A 17,698-nucleotide genomic window follows, 5' to 3' on the forward strand; every position below is an offset into this window, starting at 1 on the left:
TTTAGACTCAACTTACACTTGCCATGCTGAGACCTGAAATCAGCCATTTTTCCAGAAACCATGCTTCTTTAAATAAGTGATTTTTAGAATCAAAAACTGACCTCTCTCTCTCTCTCTCTCTGTGTATGTATACACATACATACACACACACACACACTTATTTATTTATTTATTTCTGCTGAGGTTATGACAGATCTTAAGCTGTTTCAATACAAAGAGCTAGGAAATATATCTTTTTTTAAATAAGCTTGTACTGATACCTAAAATTCCAATATGTTACTATGAAGTTTTTCTGTCTTCATTTCCTATTTCTAGCTTCCTTCTCTTATAGTAAGAAAATTGGCTTTCAAGAATATTAATATGCTTATTTATTTACTAAATCATATTTTACACACAGAACAGTTTGAGAACTACTACACCAATTTCACTACCAACATGAAAGAAACTAAGTTAATTTCAGGATTTTTTTAAGATTTTGTTTTTAGAATATATCCACCTAAGTGTATAGTCATAATATGGTCCTCATAAATTAATTGAATGTTATTTTCTTCTTTGTGTTTATGTAAAGTATTAGTCATTTACTTTTGTCTGTATTCAGATTTTAAAATTACCTCATATTTGTTGATGTAATTTTTTCAAAGTTTTAGAGAGTCAGAGAGCATGTAAATGGGGGAAGAGGAAGAGGGAGAGAGAATCTTAAGCATACTCGATGCTCAGCATGGAGCTCCACACCAGGCTCAGTCTCACCAATCCTGAGATCATGACCTGAGCTGAAATCAAGGCTTAACTAACTAAGCCACCCAGGCACCCCTAATTATTTTTAAGATGTAGGATATTAACATCTTCCAAAAGCCAAAACTACATACATACCTTGTAGTTTTGTTATGCATTGCTAAATTTCCCTTCATAGCATTTGCAGTCATATCAGGGTGTACACAGCTTCTAGCGGACTCTTAACTATAAATTGTCAAACATCTAATATTGTCAGTCTGAAAGTTGAGATACTGAACAAATTCTCATATGCCTTTTAGCTCTACTGATATTTTTAAATATCTGTTCAAGATTTTATATATAATATATATGCATATATATGTATATAAGATTTTATTTATTTATTTGTCAGAGAGAAAAAGAGCACAAGCAGGGGGAGAGAGAGCAGGTTCCTGCTGGGCAAGGAGCCCAAAGCGGGACTCAATCCCAGAACTCTGGGATCATGACCTGGACCAAAGGCAGACTCTTGCCCAACTGAACCACCCAGGTGTCCCCAAGATATTTCTGTATTTATTATTGGGTTATTTGTTTATGTCTAATTGATTTGAAGAAGTTAATTATATATTCTACATATGATTTTATTATAGACTATATGTATTGTAAACATTTTTTTTACAAATTTTATAAGCAAACATTCTTAACTTCAGTGAGTGAAATTCATCAATCTTTTCTTTAATGACTAGACATTTTACATTCTCTGTAATAAATTTTTGCCTTCCCAAGAACATGAAGATATTATCCCATAATTTCTTCTGTAAGCCTTACTATTATTATTTCTTATTTTTATATTTTTATTTATGTATTTTTATTATTTTTCAATTTAGGTTTTATTTACTTATTTAGGTATTTAGATCCACTTATTTTATATAAATATATTTTTGTATGGCATGAGATAGGGATAAGCATTTACTATTTTCTAAATGGATATTTTAGGATTGTTTAAAAACATATTTTGCCAATTGAATTGTAGTCATGCCCTTTCCTGAACCCTATTTTGCTCTTTGTTTTTGTTTTTCAAGAAAGTCTTAGGTATTTTAGATTACTTACATTTTCACAGAAATTTTAGAATACAATGTGTCAATGTCCAGAAAAAATAAAAACTATAAATGTAAATCTATTTGAAAATTTGCAAGTACTTCATTTTTTTAATTTCCATTATTTATTAAAAACTACTAATCTTTTCCCATTTCAATCCATTTATATTTATTGACAGCTATGTACACAACTAATCTTGGAATACTCTATTTTCTTTACTATTTTCCATGGTTTTTTTTTTTTTAGCATATTCTCCTTTCATTACTTAATGTTTCATTTTAACAATTTTTCTTTTTGAACAGCATTGTATTATATCTATCTAATTTCTAAAATACTCATATTATTGCTCATAAACTTTAAGTTGGTTAACCATTGGTTGTCTATAATTCTTCAATCATGACTTTTTGTTTATTATTTATAATAATCTCACGTCCAATGTTATACTTTTTCCCAAACTTCTTGCTATTTAGTATCTAAAACAATCTTTTGCATCCATTGTTCATTTAAGTACTTAAAATACATTTTATGCTTTTTTAGCACATCAAATGCTTACCTTGAAATAAAAAATGTAGTACATTGTACTTAACTGTTTTTTTCTTTTTTGAGCCTTGTTTTGAGGAAGAAGTAAAAAAAAAAAAAAACCTGTTATAAAGCAACATATCCATTCATTAAATGCTTATAGGATTTGTAGATGATTGTCATATATGATAAAATTCCAAATATGTAAAATTATCTCAGAAAGTTAAAATTAGGCTTTTTAATATTTACAATAAATTTTTGTTCTTTAATAGATTGAGTTATTATCTTTTACTGAGGGCTATTTTTTAAATAGCATATTTAAGTGATAATCTAACCAAATAGATTTTTCTGTCTCTGATTAAATATCCCGGGTTGATAACTAATTAATTTTTGGTTAAGTCAATTGATGATATTATAACATATCTGATCATATTAAACTCTCTGTAAAAAAGCAGTGATAACTGTGTATATGTGATAACTATGTCACAGACACCTAGAGAACTGAGAACATCTGAAACAAATGTTTTTAAGTTAGAAGATCCTGCCTTATCAGAAATTTTTGGTTAATGACGCCAAGTAGATTTGGTATGAGTGTTTCTTTCTCCTCTTCTTAACTAGGTAACAAACACAGCATATATTCACACATGTATGTGTATGTGTGTACGGTATTTTAAAATTTTTGTATTTTGTATTAATTTAAGCTTAAGTCCTTTTAATATTTCTTGTAAGGCTAATTTAATACTGATAAACTCCTTTAGTTTTTGCTTGTCTGGAAAACTTTTTTTCAAGTCTGAATGATATTCTTACTAGGTAGAGTATTCTTGGTTGAAAGATTTTTTATTTTGGTGTTTTTTAAAGAACTTTGAATATGTTATACCACTCTTCCTTTCTGGTCTGCAAAATTTCTGCTGAGGAATCTGCTTATAGCCTTAAGGGGTTTCTCTTGTAAAATAACAATTTGTTTTTCTCTTGTTACTTTTAAGATTCTCTCTTTAAGTTTTGACATTTTAATTATAGTGTGGCTCTCTTTGGGTTCATCTTGTTGGAACTCTCTGGGATTCTTGGATTTGGATGTCTGTTTCCTTCCCTAGGTTAGGGAAGTTTTTAGCCATTATTTCTTCAAATAAGTTTTTTGCCCTTTTATTCTTTCTTCTCTGTCTGGGACCCCTATAATGCAAATGTTGTTCCACTTGATATTGCCCCAAAAGTCCCTTAGGTTTTCTTCATTTTCTAAAATTATTATTTTTTTTCTTTTTGCTGCTCTGTCTGGTGAGTCCCATTGCTTTATCTTTTTCTTCACTAATCTGTACTTCTACTTTATCCAGTCTGATGTTGAAGCACTCTAATGTATTTTTCAGTTTAGTTATTGGATTCTTCAGTTCTGTGACTTCTTTTTGGCACTTTCTTATGTTTTCTCTTTGTTGAAGTTCTCACTGTATTCATCCATTCTTCTCCTAAGTTCAGTGAGCATCTTTATGACCATTACTTTGAACTCTTTATCACATAGATTGTTTATCTCTATATCATTAAGATTCTTTTGTGAGGTTTTGTCTTATTCGTTTGTTTGGAACATATCTCCCTGTTTCCTCATTTTGTTTGACTCTTTATGTTTATTTTTATGTATTAGGTGAAACAGCTACCTCTCTTAGTCTTGAAGGAGTAGCATTTGTAGGTGATGATCCCTCTTGTTCAACTTTGCCCTAGCTCTTGGTTGTCTCTCAGACTTTAGTGACTGTTTGAACCATATGATTTATTCTTGATATAATCCCATTATTGAGGTTGGGTCAAGATCTGTCCGTGATCCAAAGAGGAGAACTTCATTTAGCATCTAGTTTCAGACTAATTGGAAGACCCTTGGGCAGCAGCTTTTATAGTATGCAAATATATACTGTCCTGTGAGGCCACAATTGTAATCCCTCTTGGCCTCCAGGCCAGGAAATCTGAAGGTATCCCCTGGGTAATAGTTGCAAAAATCAAGACTCCAGAGAAGTGTATAAGCTCCTTTTTGAGAAGTAATACCAATCTGTAGTGAGGCCAAGTGGGTATGCAAGAATGGTGTCTCACTGCTTCTGTTTCCTGGAAGCACCTCCTTAGATTCTAGATGTGTGTGAAACCTGAAGCCTGGCTGAAGCTCCAGGCTAAGTGAATAGGTTTTTCATGGGAAAATTTGGGTTGTTTTAGTCTGCTATCCATGTAGCTCTCTAGAGTGGTGAGTTGCAGAGAGATGTCTTTCTGATTGCTACCGTACCAAGGAACTCTGGAATGCCATCCTCTTGGCCTCCAGGGCCATGTGATCAAAGGGTATCCTCTGCATAGACTGTGCATGCCTTCCGGCTTTAGCAAGGAGCTAAAGTATTCAGGGCACACTTACTGTCTTCAGAAGGCATTGGGAGAATGTCTTGTCTGTGCATGCCTTTGGACTTCAGCAATGTAATAAGAGGGAGCCTTCTCTGTGTGCATGAACCTGCATTAGGTTGGAAGTGGGAGGATGCTACAAGTGCTCATGCTCGTCAGCCCCAGCCAGGGAAGGAAGAACATTGCTACTGCTCACGATCTCTGGTCTCAGCAAGTGCTGCAACCACTTGTGCCCACTCATCCCAGGTGGTGGGAGGGTGCTGTACTTGAGTTCATCAGCCTGTGCTGGCGGGCTACATGGGAAGTGCCACAATGGCATCTCCAGTGTCTCTGTCTCCTGCGAGCATTTCAACAGTCCCCCACTCCTCCAGCCAATACCCCCAGACCAGAAAATGAATCTCTTCCAGTTATAATCTAGGAGCTTTTCAGACTGCCATTTTTTTTTACTGGGTCTTGGGGTGAGATCACATGCAAGCCCCCTAAGAGAGGAATCAGTTTCCTATAGCACTTTGGAACCCTTGGACATCAGGTCTGATGGTTTTCCAAGCCAGATGTACTGGGGGCTCATCTTTCTAGTGTAGATCCCTGGGCCAGGGTGGTCAGTGTGGACTGTCATACAATAGCTAAGTTTTACTCTTCTATTCTAAAACAGTGCTGCTCTATCCCTCTTTTAATTAGTCATCTCACTGGTATCTCTGAGGCTTTCCCCAAACTAGATTTCATGTTGGAATGAATAACCTGCTTCCTCTGTTCATCTCTCAGTTTTGTCCATCTAAAAAGACTATAAAATTTGGACAGTTTTTCTTAAATAATTAAAGAAACAATTAGTTATTTACCTAGTGGTTCATCTTTATTTCTTACCATACTAATTTCATTGCACCTTTACTTGTACTTTATATAGGTTGCAGTACATGTAGAATCTTAGTCTGAACCATGAAAAACGATCCCATTTCATTTGCCATATGTTTACAAGATCGCATGTATGAAACTATAAAATTATAATTTTAAAATCATTAACATGTGTCCTGTTAAATATGTTTTATATCTGTCATTTATATATAAACAGGAAAGGGAACATTCACTAATACTGACAAAGAGAAATATGATCTTGTTTAGTTTTGGGGGGAAAAGGAACATATATATATTCTTGTAAAATCTCATACATATATATGAAGGAAAAATCCACTAAAAATCTAATAGGGCATGGTTTCATTAATAAAAAGAGGAGAGGGTGCCTGGGTGGCTCAGTTGGTTAAGCAACTGCCTTCGGCTCAGGTCATGATCCTGGAGTCCCGGGATCGAGTCCCACATCGGGCTCCCTGCTCAGCAGGGAGTTTGCTTCTCCCTCTGACCCTCTCCCCTCTCATGCTCTCTCTCTATCTCATTCTCTCTCTCAAATAAATAAATAAAATCTTTAAAAAAAAATAAAAAAATAAAAATAAAAAGAGGAGAGACTTAGATCTTGATATTCCTTTTCTGTTCTACTGACAGAAACAAGTACCATTTAACAGGTAAAGGAGCATATCTCTGAAAGTTTTTTGATTTCTAGTGGATGTGGTCTAGAGTAGGTATTTTTAAAAATCTTATTTATCAAGACTCTTAGTGAGCTTTTGGACATGGAAATTTGCCCTGAACTGGGCAGGGAATAGAAACTAAATTCCTCCTACATTGAAGTAAGAGGATGAGTTTCTAATCGCAGGGTGAAGGAGCATAGGTAGTCTCAAGAGAGGATTTAGAAGTAAGATCAACTTGACTTTGGAACAGTGCAGAAGTGCTCCTGCATTCTCACTTGCACAACTGGAGGGATAGCGACACCATTCACTGAAATGGAAATAGGAAAATGGAATCCATGTTAGGACAAAAATGTGCTAAACCCTGGAGCAAAGAGAATTCTGGGCTGGATAGGTTTGCAAATGGGATGCCTCAGTGTATGCTCAGTGGAAATTATAGAGTGGAAAAAATAGAACTGATCCTTGAGGAATTTCATAATTAACAACTTGACAAATGGTGAGTATCTAAAGAAAGAAAGAGTAAATACTTAGCTCACTTCAGCCTTTATAAAATTTATTCTTAAAGCACTGATTGAAGGAAGGAAGAGGGTGCCTGCTTCTTTTAAAGACTAAAATAAATTTGTAGTTGTAGACTGCAATTTAGTAAAGCATTTCCTTCCACAAAGGAGCAGCCACCTTGTAGCTCCTTCAGAGGTATACTCAATGTTCTGTGGAACAAACTTCACTTGCCCACAATGGAGCATACCCTTCAAAGATGCCCTTTTCTCCATTATTTCCTATAGTTACTGTGGACACTCTCTCAACTACATACCCTGATTCAATATTTTAACAAAATTTTCTTTAAATGCATTTTCTCGTGGCACATACTTTAAGGAGGAGATAAGGCGGGTTAACAAGGAAAGGTTTTTATTTGACTAAATCAAAGATAATTTGGAAATTCTTCAGGATGTTAAACTCCAGCATCCTAAACAGAAAGTAAACAGAATATAAGACTTGGACTTGTGAGTAGCAGGCATACTGTGATGGCTACCAATATATGGACATGATCCCACATGGCAGGGGGATTGCCCAGTGGAAGGATTTAGGCAGAAAGCCAATGGAATTAGTGATGGCTTCTACTGAACATCTTAATCTGTAGGTGCTTTTCAGGACAAGATTTTTGAACATAAAGGAGCTGACATCATAATAAATATAAATAGTCACACATAGATCAATAAAGTCAAAGAACTTCATTAAACAGATGTTATCTTGAGAAAAACAACAAACTTAGAGAAAAAGCTATCTCCTTGGTAAAAGATTTTTCGTCCAGAAAGAGTTACTCTGCCAATAAGTCAGCTCCTTCCTATGAGGACCTTTTCTTTGTTAAGGGTATCCTGGAGGGTGCTCCTGTTTCCTGGACCACCTCAGGGCATCTAACAAGGGTTTTTCTCTCCTCTCTTTCCTCCATACCAAGTGACTCCAGATTGAAGAATCAGGGTAGTTAATAATGAAATGAAATATTACAAATAGAAGAGATGATAGGTACTTACATATTTAACTGTACTAAGGAAAGGGATATTGTACACATATAATTATTTTTCTCCTATCTTCATTCTAGGTAGTCATGTTTTCCAGCTGAGATTCTGTGTGAAGGAGGGGTAGACTCAAGACAAATTAGGGAGCTTTAGCTGTCATCTCATAGGCTTTCCATTCAAGACTGATATGCAACTTTTGCAAACTTGGGTAACAAGAGGAATTTTAAGAAACCCTGCCAAAATGGGCATAAATGCCAGACAAGGGAACTGGTGAATAGGAAGGACCAATAGAGAGGAGTTGGTTTCCATCACCTCTTCTCCTTCAGGCCATGAATAGAGACTGTGGTAGCAAGAGGCTCCCCAAGAAATCCTAGTTTAGCAGTTGTTTCCTTTCTCTTCTTTGCCCTATTTACCACCTTTTAACAGTCACAGAACAGCTTGGTCTGCATAGAGCCACTGAGTGACCTGTTAGCAACCCTGGTTCCTCAGCAGGCTCTAAGCCCTAAGAACTAAACCTAGGAAATGGCTCCATTATTGCTTAATGAATATAGAAAACCCACCCTACCTGTCTTCTGCATTCTATAGAAACAGCTGAGTAATTTTTTCTAAGCATTGTCTAGGATATTTGTTGACCTAGTATACAAGAACACAAATTGGATGTGCCATGGTACATTCAAAAAACATAAATATACATATGTACATATATGTCATATATCCATCATCTATCCATTTAGCTATGTATCTGGACTTCTTGCTTCCAATGCCAATGAAATTCTCAGAAGGCTTATTTGCAAAAATAAAGGCAGCCAGAAATATTTCTCCTTCTGGAGCAAAAGACCTGAGCAATATTTGTCAATTCCAGAATAATCATCCATTTACATATTCAGAGATAATAAGACTAGGAGTGGTAGGCAACTAGAGGGAAGAGTATTTACTAGAAGCAGCGTCTCTGTTTCTGTGTTAATGTGCTAAACAACCAGAAGTGTAGGTAGGCAGAGAGCAAGTTGCTCTCCCTGAACACTTTCTTCACATTCACAGCCATTTCATCGTCCTTAAAGATGATATGTTGACATTACAGTTATTAGCACTTTGACTGGAAGACATTAGTGGTCAGAGTGTGAAAACAAGACTGGAAGATAAGAGAAGGTGGACTTGGGGTGCTCACGTGGCTGTTAACCCAACAACAAATGTAAAGTTTCACTCCCAGGCTTGCCACCCTGTACCTCATCCCATTTCCCTCAAATAACAGAATCTGGCTGTACCTCCAAACACCACATTTATATTATGCAGCACTCACACATCCCTGTTAAAGCAGAGGGAGAGTGCCCCTTTTTAAAGGTTATCTTTGGCAAACTCATAATTCCACAGACCAGTGTAAATTATTCTCTAAAACAGCTGAAGAAAGTCATCATGATAAGCAGGCCAGGGCACATCTGTCTCTGCAGAGCTGACATTGTTACTGCTGAGTGAGTCTTCTATTTTCTCCTCACATCATTGCACTCATTGAGCGCAGCACCCAGATATCTTTGTCTAGTCAAATAAAAATAAAATTTCTTATTTGATTGCCTTTATATCATGATTCTGAATAGTGATCTACCTTTTCATGCCGGGTGCTCTTTCCCTAGATTCTTTTACTCTGCCTCTCTCCAGAAATTCTGACTTCCATCCCCTTCACATTTCTACAGCTGTCAATAGGGACTTTATTTTACCCTATAACTTTTTTGTTTTTTAATTTTTTTACTGTTATCATAATCACCACACATTACATCATTAGTTCTTGATGTAGTGTTCCATGATTCATTGTTTGTGCATAACACACAGTTCTCCACGCAGAATGTGCCCTCGTTAATATCCATCACCAGGCTAACCCATCCCCCCATCCTCCTCCCCTCTAGAACCCTCAGTTTGTTTTTCAGAGTCCATCATCTCTCATGGTTCGTCTCACCCTACGACTTACTCCCCTTCATTCTTCCCCTCCTGCTATCTTCTTCTTTTTCTTTTTTCTTAATGTATGTTGCATTATTAGTTTCAGAAGTACAGATCTCTGATTCAACAGTCTTGCACAATTCACAGCACTCACCATAGCACATACTCTCCCCAATGTCTGTCACCCAGCCACCCCATCCCTCCCACCCGCCACCACTGAGCAACACTGAGTTTGTTTCCTGAGATTAAGAATTCCTCATATCAGTGAGGTCATATGATACATGTCTTTCTCTGATTGACTTATTTCACTCAGCATAACACCCTCCAGTTCGATCCACGTCGTTCCAAATGGCAAGATCTCATTCCTTTTGATGGCTGCATAATATTCCATTGTGTATATATACCACCTCTTCTTTATCCATTCATCTGTCGATGGACATCTTGGCTCTCTCCACAGTTTGGCTATTTTGGACATTGCTGCTGTAAACATTGGGGTGCACGTACCCCTTCAGATCCCTACATTTGTATCTTTGTGGTAAATACCCAGTAGTGCAATTGCTGGATCGTATGGTAGCTCTATTTTCAACTGTTTGAGGAACCTCCACACTGTTTTCCAGAGTGGCTGCACCAGCTTGCATTCCCACCAACAGTGTAGGAGGGTGCCCCTTTCTCCACATCCCTGCCAAAATCTGTCGTTTCCTGACTTCTTAATTTTAGCCATTCTGACTGGTGTGAGGTGGTATCTCATTGACGTTTTGATTTGGATTTCCCTGATGCCCAGTGATGTTGAGCCCTTTTTCATGTGTCTGTTGGCCATTTGGATGTCTTTGGAAAAATGTCTGCTCATGTCTTCTGCCCATTTCTTGATTGGATTATTGTTCTTTGGGTGTTGACTTTGATAAGTTCTTTATAGATTTTGGAAACTAGCCCTTTATCTGATATGTCATTTGCAAATATTTTCTCCCATTCTGTCGGTTGTCTTTTGGTTTTGTGGACTGTTTCTTTTGCTGTGCAAAAGCTTTTTACCTGACGAAATCCCAATGGTTCATTTTTCCCCTTGCTTCCCTTGCTTTTGGTGATGTTTCTAGGAAGAAGTTGCTCCGGCTGAGGTCGAAGAGGTTGCTACCTGTGTTCTCTTTTAGGATTTTGATGGACTCCTGTCTCACGTTTAGGTCTTTCAACCATTTGGAGTCTATTTTTGTGTGTGGTGTAAGGAAATGGTCCACTTTCATTCTTCTGCATGTGGCTGTCCAATTTTCCCAACACCATTTGTTGAAGAGACTGTCTTTTTTCCATTGGACATACTTTCCTGCTTTGTCAAAGATGAGTTGACCATAGAGTTGAGGGTCCATTTCTGGGCTCTTGATTCTGTTCCATTGATCTATGTGTCAGTTTTTGTGCCAGTACCATACTGTCTTGATGATGACAACTTTGTAATAGAGCTGGAAGTCCGGAATTGTGATGCCGCCAGCTTTGCTTTTCTTTTTCAAGATTCCTCTGGCTATTCAGGGTCTCTTCTGGTTCCATACAAATTTTAGGATTCTTTGTTCCATTTCTTTGAAAAAAGTGGATGGTATTTTGGTGAGGATTGCATTGAATGTGTAGATTACTCTAGGTAGTATTGACATCTTCACAATGTTTGTTCTTCCAATTTATGAGCATGGAACGTTTTTCCATTTCTTTGTGTCTTCTTCAATTTCTTTCATGAGTATTTTATAGTTTTCTGAGTACAGATCCTTTGCCTCTTTGGTTAAATTTATTCCTAGGTATCTTATGGTTTTGGGTGCAATTGTAAAAGGGATCGACTCCTTGTTTTGTCACTCTTCTGTCTTGTTGTTGGTATATAGGAATGCCACTGATTTCTGTGCACTGATTTTATATCCTGCTACTTTATTGAATTCCTGTATGAGTTCTAGCAGTTTTGGGGTGGAGTCTTTTGGGTTTTCCACATACAGTATCATATCATCTGCAAAGAGTGAGAGTTTGACTTCCTCTTGTTGGAATGCCTTTGATTTCTTTTTGTTGTCTGATTGCTGTGGCTCGGACTTCTAATATTATGTTGAATACCAGTGGTGATAGTGGACATCCCTGCCTGGTTCCTGACCTTAGGGGGAAAGCTCTCAGCTTTCCCCCATTGAGAATGATATTCGCTGTATGTTTTTGTTTTTCATAGATGGCTTTTATGATATTGAGGTATGTACCCTCTATCCCTATACTCTGAAGAGTTTTGATCAAGAAAGGATGCTGCACTTTGTCAAATGCTTTTTCTGCATCTACTGAGAGGATCATATGATTCTTGTTCTTTCTTTTGTTAATGTATTGTATCACGTTGATTGATATGTGAATGTTGAACCATCCTTGCAGCCCAGGGATAAATCCCACTTGGTCGTGGTGAATAATCCTTTTAATGTACTGTTGGATCCTATTGGCTGGTATTTTGGTGAGAATTTTTGCATCCATGTTCATCAAGGATACTGGTCTGTAATTCTCCTTTTTGATGGGGTCTTTGTCTGGTTTTGGGATCAAGGTAATGGTGACCTCATAAAATGAGATTGGAAGTTTTCCTTTCAATTTCCTTAGTGGTTATAGGTCTGTTCAGGTTTTCTATTTCTTCCTGGTTCAATTTTGGTAGTGGATACATCTCTAGGAATGCACCCATTTCTTCCAGGTTATCTAATTTGCTGGCATAGAGTTGCTCATAATATGTTCTTATAATTGTTTGTATTTCTTTGGTGTTGGTTGTGATCTCTCCTCTTTCATTCATGATTTTGTTGATTTGGGTCATTTTTCTTTTTTTTAAGTCTGGCCAGGGGTTTATCAATCTTGTTAATTCTTTCAAAGAACGAGCTCCTAGTTTCGTTGATCTGTTCTACTGTTTTTTGGTTTCTATTTCATTGATTTCTGCTCTGATCTTTATTATTTCTCTTCTCCTGCTGGGTGTAGGCTTTATTTGCTGTTCTTTCTCCAGCCCTTTAGGTGTAGGGTTAGGATGTATATTTGAGACCTTTCTTGTTTCTTGAGAAAGGCTTGTATTGCTATATACTTTCCTCTCAGGACTGCCTTTGCTGTATCCCAAAGGTTTTGAACAGTTGTGTTTTCATTTTCATTGGTTTCCATGAGTTTTTTAAATTCTTCTTTAATTTCCTGGTTGACCCATTCATTCTTTAGTAGGATGCTCTTTAGCCTCCATGTATTTGAGTTCTTTCCAACTTTCCTCTTGTGATTGAGTTCTAATTTCAAAGCATTGTGGTCTGAAAATATGCAGGGAATGATCCCAATCTTTTGGTACCAGTGAGACCTGATTTGTGACCTAGGATGTGATCTGTTCTGGAGAATGTTCCATGGGCACTAGAGAAGAATGTGTATTCCGTTGCTTTGAGATGGAATTTTCTGAATATGTCTGTGAAGTCCATGTGGTCCAGTGTGTCATTTAAAGTCTTTATTTCCTTGTTGATATTTGCTTAGATGATCTGTCCATTTCAGTCAGGGGGGTGTTAAAGTCCCCCACTATTATTGTATTGTTGTCAATGTGTTTCTTCACTTTTGTTATTAATTGCCTTATATAATTGGCTGCTCCCGTGTTAGGGGTATAGACATTTACAATTGTTAGATCTTCTTGTTGGATAGACCCTTTAAGTAGGATATAGTGTCCTTCCTCATCTATTATTACAATCTTTGGTTTAAAATCTAATTTGTCTGATATAAGGATTGCCACCCCAGCTTTCTTTTGGTGTCCATTAGCATGGTAAATGGTTTTCCACCCACTCACTTTCAATCTGGGGGTGTTTTTGGGTCTAAAATGAGTCTCTTGCAGACAGCATATTGATGGGTCTTGTTTTTTAATCCAATCTGATAGCCTGTGTCTTTTGAATCGGGCATTGAGCCCATTTACATTCAGGGTAACTATTGAAAGGTATGAATTTAGTGCCATTGTATTGCCTGTAAGGTGACTGTTACTGTATATTGTCTCTGTTCCTTTCTGATCTGTGCTGCTTTTAGGCTCTCTCTTTGCTCAGAGGACCCCTTTCAATATTTCTTGGAGGGCTGGTTTTGTGTTTGAAATTCCTTTAGTTTTTGTTTGTCCTGGTAGCTTTTTATCTCTCCTTCAATTTTCACTGAGAGTCTAGCTGGATATAATATTCTTGGCTGCATATTTTTCTTGTTTAGTGCTCTGAAGATATCCTGCCGGTCCTTTCTGGCCTGCCAGGTCTCTGTGGATAGGTCTGTTGCCAATCTAATGTTTCTACCATTGTAGGTTACATATCTCTTCTCCTGAGCTGCTTTCAGGATTTTCTCTTTGTCTCTGAGATTCATAAGTTTTACTATTAAATGTCGGGGTGTTGACCTATTATTATTGATTTTGAGAGGGGTTCTCTGTCCCTCCTGGATTTTGATGCCTGTTTCCTTCCTCACCTTAGGGAAGTTCTCTGCTATTATTTGCTCCAATATATCTTCTGCCCCTCTCTCTCCTTCTTCTTCTGGGATCCCAATTATTCAGTGTTGTTTTGTCTTATCGTATTGCTTATCTCTCGAATTCTGCCCTCGTGATCCTGTAGTTGTTTCTCTCTCTTTTTCTCAGCCTCTTTATTTTCCGCCATTTGGTTTTCTATATCGCTGATTCTCTCTTCTGCCTCATTTATCCTAGCAGTTAGTGCCCCCATTTTTGATTGCACCTCTAATAGCCTTTTTGATTTCGACTTGGTTAGATTTTAGTTCTTTTATTTCTCCACAAAGGGCTTCTCTCATAACTTCCACGCTTTTTTCAAACCCAGCTAGTATCTTTAAAGTAATGATTCTGATCTCTAGGTCTGACATCGTACTAATGTCCATATTGAGTAGGTCCCTGGCTGACGGTAGTATCTCTTGTTCTTTTTGCTGAGGTGATTTTTTTCGTCTTGTCATTTTGTCCAGAGGAGAATAGATGAATGAGGGAACAAAATGCTAATAGGTTAACAATGTCCCCAGCAAATATACTCTATACAAATCAGAAAAGACCTGAAACCAGGGGAAAAGAAAGGGAAAGAAAGAAAACAGAAAGAGAAAAGAAAGAAAGAAAACAAAACAAAAAGAAAAAGATAAAAATAAAAACAGAACAATACAAAAAAATCCGAATATGATCAAATATGATCAGGCTAGTGCCTAGATCAGTGCCACACACTAGGTTTTGGGTGTATTTTGGTCTGTTAGAAAAAAGTGCCTCCTAAAATTTTAAAGGAAGGAAGACATATATGTACAAAATAAGGGTTGATACAATGAAGGAATGGAAGATGACTGTAAAGCTGAAAATTATAAAAGATTTTATAAAAGGAATTGATACAATAAGTTGTTTGAAAAAGAAAGAAGATTTAAAAAAAAAAGAGAATGTGATCAGGCAGGAGACTAGAACAAAGCCCTACACTAGTGATATAGGGTATATTTTGATCTATTAGAAGAAACCGTATCTCAAAATTTTAAGGAGAGAACACACACATATATATATATATATGCCAAAAATATGGTAACTACTATGAAGGGATAAAATATGACTCTAAAAATGAGAAATAAAAAATGTTTTTTAAAAGGGATTGATAAGGTGTTGGTTGAAAAAGGGAAAAAGAAAAATTAAAAAAAAAAAACAGTTAAAAACATTAAGTTTGAAAAACTAATGAATCATGGTAAAAAAAAGCCATGAATTCTATGTGCAGTATTCCCCTAGCGCTGGAGTTCTCCCGTTCTTCTCGATTGGTAAACTTGGTCTTGGCTTGCTGGCTGTTCGTGCTGATCTTCTGGGGGAGGGGCCTGTTGCCGTGGTTCCCAATGTCTTTGCCGGAGGCGGAATTGCCCCGCCCTTGTGAGTCTCGGCTAAACAAGCTGCTAGGGTTTGCTCTCAGGAGCTTTTGTTCATTGCAAGCTCTGGTACAGCTTTGGAGGACCAGGGTGAAAATGGTGGCCTCCCAATCTCCACTTGGAGGAGCTGAGAACTCGGGGCCCCACTCCTCAGAGCGCCCCCATGGAAAAGCAGTCACTCCCGTGTCCCTGGTCTTCGGCCTCACTCCGTGCTCACCCAGCCTGTGACCGAGCGTTTCTATCTCTGGCACCCGACCCTGTGTGGAGTCTCCAAACCCAGCAGATCCCTGTGGTGCGCTCCCCTGCCTCTCCTCCCAGGGGAGGAAGGGGAGTCTCCTTGGATCTGCCGCTTGTTTGGTCCCTGCTGGAGGCGCAGTGGCCCGACTGGGCCGCGGATCACAGTTTATGGCAACCCCGAGCTGAGAGCCTGCGCCTCGGCTCCGTCTCTGCAGCCGGCTTCCCTGCTCCGATACCTGGGAGCTCTGCTGCACTCAGGTACCCACAGTCTTTCTGTGACCCTGAGGGTCCTGAGACCACACTGTCCCACGAGGTTTCCACCCCCCGCTTAGCCACTGGAGCGAGGTCCCACAACGGAGCCGGCTTCTAAAAGGTCCGATTTTGTGCTCCACGGCTCTATCACTTGCCAGAAGCGGCCACGGAGGCCCCCTCCCGCACCGTCTATCCTCCCGAATATCGCCTCAGATTCACTTCTCCGCACGTCCTACCTTTCAGTAAGTGGTTGCTTCTCTGTTCAGAGAGTTGTTGCTACTCTCTTCTTTGGTCTCCTGTTGAGTTCGTAGGTGTTCAGAATGGTTTGATCCCTATTCAGCTTAATTCCTGAGACCAGACGAAATCCAGGTCTCCTACTCCTCCTACCCTATAACTTTTTTAAGCTTCATGCTACTTCATTAACTTCTTATATTTTCAGATGAAGGATTTGAGCCAAAATTATGTCTGCATATGATTGTATTCTCATGTTGTTATATTAGTGTTGCCAGACTATCTAACTGAAAAAATAAAAGTTACTGAGGCATGAGCCCAAATCTGTGAGCCAACCTATGCAAATTCAGAAAATGTCTTGGTCACATAGCTCTGCCTCCTTGATTTGTGTATAATTTATGTGGAGAGGATAGCAACTTAGATATTAAAGAGCTTCTGGCAAAACAATGCTGTCACTAGAGAGATTTGAAGAGGAAGTTATACTTTTGTTTAAGAAAATTACCTTCAACCTTGTACTTACATACTTTTAGTCACATGATCCTATAATTGTTAAACAACATTTCTACATTTTACTTTCTTTTAAAATTAAAATGTCCCTTCTGATTTTATCCTATCACTAAGGTGACACGTCTGGGTAGTCAATCCCAGTTCATGCCTGCTGTCCCAGAACCACATCCAATTTAGCATTTTTCCAGAATTTTAAATTTTATTATTCTGCTATTAATAGTTGCATTAAAATACACCCAGATAAGCTTGGTATAACTGTACTTTTTTCTACTCATTTGTGCAAAGTTCTTGTTTAGTAGTGTGAGATGCATGGATGATGAACAACTTTCATACTTTAACATGTCGCAGAAACTGAACGCCAACAGGGGCTGAACTGTTTCTCTCTCTCTCTCTTTTTTTTAAACCTTTCTAGACAGATTTAAATTGGCATCTCACTTTGAAAGACAGTATGCAGGGGATGCACAGATAAACTACACTTGGACAGGATTTGAGTGAAATAACTCTTTCCAGTCTCCTTTAGTGGTAACAAAAGTAATCTAGCCTGTGCCAGATGGCCACTTGCAGTACAAGGCGGTCGTGCCTCCCTATGGCAGCAATCTGCAAGATGCCTACTCTCTAGGCTGCTAGTCTTTTTGAATCCTGTAATGTGGAAATTATAGGGTAGGTCTTTGTGAAGCATATGCAGGCAATAGGATGATCGATTCTGTCATAGAACATGGACTAGTGAATGAGTGACTTACTGCATTTTTGTAATTTATTGTGATGTGTAAAACTAAAATAATTCATTTGATTTATTGTTTGGTAATGCTTTTTATTTTGTGACACATCAGTTTTGTATTAACAAACTAAAAGATAAGAAAACCTCATATTAATGAAAAAAATGCTGAATTTCTGCTAATCAAGAATATTAATAGATGTGTAACTTGCAGAGAAGGTTGACAAATAACACTCACCAAAGAGGCCATGGTGATGTGGACCACATAAAACTAGGAAGGACTGTGTAATATAGCAGTC

The sequence above is a fragment of the Eumetopias jubatus genome, unplaced genomic scaffold (genome assembly GCF_037043125.1).
Source record: "Eumetopias jubatus isolate StellerSeaLion01/CBP00866 unplaced genomic scaffold, mEumJub1_p1.0 scaffold_6, whole genome shotgun sequence".
Classification (NCBI taxonomy): Eukaryota; Metazoa; Chordata; class Mammalia; order Carnivora; family Otariidae; genus Eumetopias; species Eumetopias jubatus.